This window comes from Xyrauchen texanus, chromosome 1, assembly GCF_025860055.1.
Source record: "Xyrauchen texanus isolate HMW12.3.18 chromosome 1, RBS_HiC_50CHRs, whole genome shotgun sequence".
Classification (NCBI taxonomy): Eukaryota; Metazoa; Chordata; class Actinopteri; order Cypriniformes; family Catostomidae; genus Xyrauchen; species Xyrauchen texanus.
In genome coordinates, this window is record NC_068276.1 from 45,101,744 (window position 1) to 45,108,323 (window position 6,580).

Below are 6,580 nucleotides of genomic sequence, written 5' to 3' on the forward strand. Positions count from 1 at the left end.
TGAAATAAACTGAGATTTAAATAATTGATAAAAACATTTTTATGTAATTATTTACCCACCCTCATGTCATTCCAAACATACATGATTTTCTTCTGTTGAAAGTAAAAATGTTAACAACAAATTCTTCACACGTCTTTTTGCCATATAATGCAAGTGAATAATGACTCTGGGCTGTCAATCTTCATAAAGAATAATAAAAAAATAAATAAAAAATTTCTGTGCATTATTTTCAAGTCTTCTGAAGCAGTCGATTTCTGCAGACAGGTGAATTAGCACTAAATGTCCCCTTAACAGTAATAAAAACAGCATGATGTAATTTTGCATAATCTTACAACACATTTCATTGGAAGTGTGGGATTTTGAGACTACAGGTACACTGCAATAAAACAAAATCTCATACATTTAGTTGCTTAAAAGTGAATTATTCAAAACTGTAATAAATACAAATCATATAAAAATAAAAGCCTATATTATATATATATATATATATATATATATATATATATATATATATATATATATAAATAATGAACAGAATTTGCTGTTTTTGACGGAAGTTAGTACTTTAATTCACCAAAGTGTCATTCAACTGAACAACTAAAGTATAGTCAGAACATTATTTAAAAAACAGCTCCATCACTATTTGAAAAAATATTTTATCAAATCTAGACAGACCCCATTTCCAGCAGCCATCACTCCAACACATTATCCTTGAGTAATCATAAAAAATTGCTAATTTGGTACTAGAAAAACTTCATTAAATGACGTTTGACAACTCAAAAACAAACACAAAGTTAATGTTACAGTATGCAATAGACTGGCATGTCTTAAGGTCAATATTAAGTCAAAAATGGCAAAAAAGAAACAGCTTTCTCTAGAAATTAATTCATTGTTTTGAGGAATGAAGGCTATACAATGCGTGAAATTGCCAAAAAAACTGAACATTTCATACAAAGGTGTACACTACAGTCTTCAAAGACAAAGGACAACTGGCTCTAACAAGGACAGAAAGAGATGTGGAGGGCCAGATGTACAACTAAACAAGAGGATAAGTACATCAGAGTCTCTAGTTTGAGAAATAGATGCCTCACATGTCCTCGGCTGACAGCTTAATTGAATTCTACCCACTCAACACCAGTTTCATGTAAACAGTAAAGAGAAGACTCAGAGGTGCAGGCCTTATGGGAAGAATTGCAAAGAAAAAGCCACTTTTGAAACAGAAAATCAAAAAGAAACAGACATTGGACAACAGATAATTGGAAAAGAGTGTTATGGATCTTAACCCCATTGAGCTTTTGTGGGATCCAGTTAGACTGTAAGGTGCGTCAGAAGTGCCTGACAAGACAGCCACATTGATGCATGTGCTACAGCAAGCGTGGGGTGAAATGTCACCTGAGTATCTGGACAAACTGACTGCTAGAATGCCAAAGATCTGCAAAGCTGTCATTGCTGCATGAGGAGGATTTTGTTTATGAGAATTCTTTGAAGTAGTTTAAGAAGTTGGTTGTTTTATTGTATTCTGTCTCTCATGTTTCTCTGCCCCGACTGTTTCTGTTCTCTGCTTGTTATCTGACCCCGCCCCCTCATTCCCTGCCCTTCTCGTTTGCCTCTTGATTCGTCCCTCTTTATATTTTCCTTGTTCTTTGTTCTGAGTTGTATCATTCCTTGTGGCTTCTGTCTGATTGTGGTTTCTTGTCAGTCTGGGTTGTTCTTGTATTTCATTTTTTTTTTGTTTCATGTTCTGTTTTGCCTGAACCTTTTGTATTTCTTATTTATTTTTTGTTTCTCAATAAAAACCCTTTTGTGTTTATTATTGTCTGTATTTGGGTTCTTCTTTTTCATCCCCTGACAGTTATTTGATGTTTGTTTAGTTTAAAGGGAGCTGTTGCCTCAGCAGAAGGGTTTATATTCTGTTTTCTGCATGACCTATAAACAGAAAAGTGCAAATATATGAAGTCACAGAGGATTATTTAATGAACAACAACAAAAGTGTTGCAAAACAACAGCACAAGTGTAAAATGTATAAAGGCTGAACGATTAAAAATGTAAAATAAAATTTAAATGTGATATGACCTAAGGCAATTATCAAATCATGAATGCTGTGATTTATTTAAAGCCAGAGGCTATTTGCAAATATTTACAGTGTTCGATACTATTTGCACTCCTAATTACATAGTAGTTTGTTAATTTATTTTGTCCCAGAGACCCTACCCCTAAAATTAACCTTGGTTTTACAACAGTACACAATAGAATAACCATGTTATTTTGTATTAAAATCATAGTAACCACAAAATGAAACATTATTACTATTACGCCATGTTACTATAGTAACACCATGGTTAATTTGACCCAAGTCAAACCCTTTTCTCAACTCCCCGACTGTCACCGTGACCACTGTGCTCGATAATCACATATTCTGTCTTGTGTTGAGTGATAGATATGTTCGAGATTCGATGTGCTGACATGGGCTGAGCGGATTATATTTACAGTGTTTCTGATTTCATTTAATTGCAAATTTGCATAATCCCATATATGTTTATCCACTGCAAGTTACTATGCAAATGTTTTTTGTGAACAAGAGAGATAAAAACATTTGACTGCATTAAAAGGCTGTTGTGACCTCAACTACAAATACAAATAGTAACACTTTACAATAAGATTCCATTCATTAACATTAGTTAATGCATTAAGTATCATGACCATTTACAGCATTTAATCATCTTTGTTAATGTCAGTTAATAAAAATACAAATATTCATTATTTGTACGTGTTATTTCATAGTGCATTAAAAAATTTAAACAAATACATGTTGAAATTAACAATAACTAAGATTAATAAATGCTGTAAAAGTATTGTTCAATGTAAGTTCATGTTAACTCATGTTGTTAACTAATGTCAGCCTTTATTGTAAAGTGTTACCATAGAAACTGAAAGGCCATGTTGGTTAAAAGAAAGAAAGAAAGATCACGGAGAACCATGGAGAACAAATTCATAGAGAATTTGGAGAGAAGAGCTGATGAGCACCTCTCAAGACCTGAATAAAAAAGAAGGGAAAAAAGTAGACACTACTACTTAACCTGTCCCATCCACTCTGTCCCACTCTCTTTCTCACGTTCCCCTATCCTCTACCCTCTGAATGCATCTTCTCCTCTGCTAATGAGCAGAGGCTGAGGGCCAGTAGCTTTCTCCTTGTTAAATGAGCTAAAATAAGATGCATTCAATACGATCCTCAGTCTCTCACATTCTCTAACTCACCTCTCATGCTTGGCTTGTCCTCCTATAGCTCCTGTAATGGTAGAAAAAAAATTAGAGAAGCATTTTACCTCAATTTCCTTTTTTTCACTTTAGGGTATCTCTTGAGAAAGACAGAGAGGCACATTATCTACAGCCAAACTCTTCAAGTTATTTGAAACTGACGAAATACAGCAAATTGTTCTGTGGACCACCACAGGAGAAAATGAGAAAGGTCACCCCACAAATGTGCCATCCTCAAGACAGGATAATACTGATTTATATATATATATATATATATATATATATATATATATATATATATATATATATATATATATATATAAAAGGTGAAACATCTCGATGCAAAGAAATATGTTTTTGGACAGTGTTCCTCAAAATCTTACATTATAATAAAATTCAGGCCCAACAGGGAAGCTTACTAAAGAATTGGTTTAAATATAAGTTTCTGATACTTAGCACTAATTAAAGCACTCATTATTGGAGAGTTCAAATCCCCCATTTCACTGTGGATCCTTGATGAGTAACCTTGGCCACTGCATGGTGATTTAAATAGCTGTCAAATCAATGCTTGAAGTGCAAGTACTCTCCATGATATAGTATTAAATTAGAATTATTTATTTATTTTGATAAATGATAATGTGAGTCTGCTTTTGATCACAATATATGTTTATTTAAAAATAAATAACTACATTTGGGGGGTTACTATACTGCAGGGCTCTTCAACTGCTTTCTTCGTTCGCTAGATTATCCAGATGAAAATATTTTCCATATTTTTCTTACCAAACACTTTCATTGTAACTAACATGTTAACATGACAAACAAAACACTGTTAATTTGTTTACATTAAAATAGTCAGGGGTATTTAATTAATATTTTTTAAGGTCTGGCCATAAATTCCTTTTAAAATTATGTCTAAAGAACAAAACTGACCTAACACCCTCAAATAACTAATAGGTTTCGACTAACATTACATTGAAAATAAAAACATACAATGTAGGGTTATTGTTTACGCAAACAGAGCAAGAACATTTAGATCTGCTAAAGTCTGTATATCCTTGACAATATTAACCCACATAAGAAAACAATGCCAATCTAACAGATAAAATAATGAAAAAATGCAATGCCTGTTCTTCCTTTTTATCTATTATCCTCCCACTCAGGAGGGGAAAATTAGCCTTTTCTTGTCCTGCACATATGGTAAATTTGTGCATGAGAGATTTGTGCAGATAATTATTGGTAAGCAGAGAACAAACTGATTTGATAATGTTTGGGATTGAGAACTCTGACACATGTCTGATTACAGAACCAAACACAATTAGGATATATACGTGTATGCAAGTTTAATGACGTTTCACGTTATCACTTTTAACAAGCACGACTGACCATGAAGAGATGAGACACACCCGCTTAATACTTGAGGATTGGAGAATAAAAGGAAACGTTTATGTGCATTTCTTTAAAGGTTCGATTTCCCTCATCGGTTTATCTTTTGTTGAAAATAATTCACATAACTGGTAATCAGAAGGTCGCTGGTTTGATCCCCACAGCCACCACCATTGTGTCCTTGAGCAAGGCACTTAACTCCAGGTTACTCTGGGGGGATTGTCCCTGTAATAAGTGCACTGCAAGTTGCTTTGGATAAAAGCGTCTGCGTATGCCAAATGCATAAATGTAACAGCTGTGAAGTTAATACTTCACAATAATACTTCAAAGCAGCTGACAGCACCAGCTAAGCAATTTGCATGAATACATTTTGATTTAATAAGACGCGATACAATGTGCTTACCTAAAAGTTGCTTGATCATGTTTTAGAGAGCTTGCACATGCTGCTGAGTGTTGTTAAACACCGCCGAGTTTTGCACAGAGAGTGCTCAGATGTTTAGACTGTGACGCAAATTTATCAAAATCCGTCGGAGGGTCAGATAAATTGGCGAGCCACATCAAATCACCCACTGTATTACATTACATAAAGAAAATAGGTACATCTACCGGGAGACTCTTGAGAAGTGGTGATAGGCAAGAAAAAATGCCAGTACTCTGTTGACTAAATTAGAGAAGTGCAGGTACATGCGTATCGGTGAATACCCGCCCACTTCAAGTACTGTGTCAAAGGAAGGTGTCAGCTACTCCTACACACTCTCACGGCAAAATCTTAAGGATTCATAGGACTAAAAGTACATTTGACTAATTAATATGATATCATACGACTTTCATTTCAGTCAGTGACGTCGCTGGACATCGTTTCCATCAAATACGTGACAATTACTTGCTTCCATTACACACAACAGCTTCCTATCATGTTTACACACTCTAGGTTTAGATAGGGGGTTTGGGTAAGGGCTTAATATTAACAAGCATGTCCTTAACGCCACGTTCTCGAAACTCATGCTTACTTCCGCATTAGACATCCGGGCAGATGCACGTGATGAAATTGTACAAATTCATACAAACACTTGTACAAAATAGCCAACTTTTTCATGAACTAATTTTCATGAGTCTGGGTAGGCTACTCATACTAGTGGAAAGTCAGTCTCTGTGTATGTGTGTGTGTGTGTGCAGAGCAGCACCTGGATTTCAACTGAACTGTATAATGATGAGGAAAGATCTTTCCTCTCTTGTCCTTTTGCCTTTTTATAAGTCCATTAACATTTTGTCAACCATATGCAAAAACACCTGCTGCTTTATTTTGATGCACCCCACCTGTGAGTAAAGTGACCTCTGTAATGAATGTGACACAATGTTTCTTTGTGGTGGCCTATATTTATTTTTAACAAGGTCCCTGATAATTTCAGTCCTATTTAAACAATTTGTGCGGCAGTAAGAATTGTTTTGTGAACCTGACACAATGTAGGCTTTGAAAAGAGCCTGATTTTGACAGCTGGGGGAGTACAAACAAAATTGAACTTGACTGCAAACCCGCAGCCTGTGTGTGAGTGCAGCAAAAAAGATGCATCTAATTTTTTACATACAAAGATGTTGCTTACATAAAAGTCTTAAAGGGACACCAGCAAAAGCATACCATTTCATTATATGGGCCCGAAGGAGGGTGAAAAAATTTGAAAGTAAATTATGACTGTTTTAGAATTAAAAAAAGGGGGAAACTAAGTCAAATGTACTATTCTGAAACCCACAAACCCTTCTGAGATGAATGCATGGATCTCTGTTGCCTCCATTCAGTCTGCATCATTCTTTCCTATCAGCCCCTAGACAGAAAATGGGAAATATTTTCATTGGACGCAGCTCTCCAAAAGCAAAAGAAGAAAGCATTTGAGATGGTTGCAAAAAAACAGAAATATTTCAGCAGTTACATTGTTCAATTGACAGC

The 6,580-nt window shown here is 35.0% G+C and overlaps 1 long non-coding RNA gene across 1 annotated transcript; it reads right to left on the reverse strand.

Annotated features, from left to right (window-relative positions):
* Positions 1–1,789: 1,789 nt before the first annotated feature.
* On the reverse strand, positions 1,790–5,260 carry LOC127662531 (uncharacterized). The gene is made up of 3 exons (XR_007972898.1): positions 5,042–5,260; positions 3,256–3,286; positions 1,790–1,926 (listed from the first exon to the last, which is right to left on the reverse strand). It is a non-coding gene; the product is annotated as an uncharacterized LOC127662531 (long non-coding RNA).
* Positions 5,261–6,580: the final 1,320 nt, after the last annotated feature.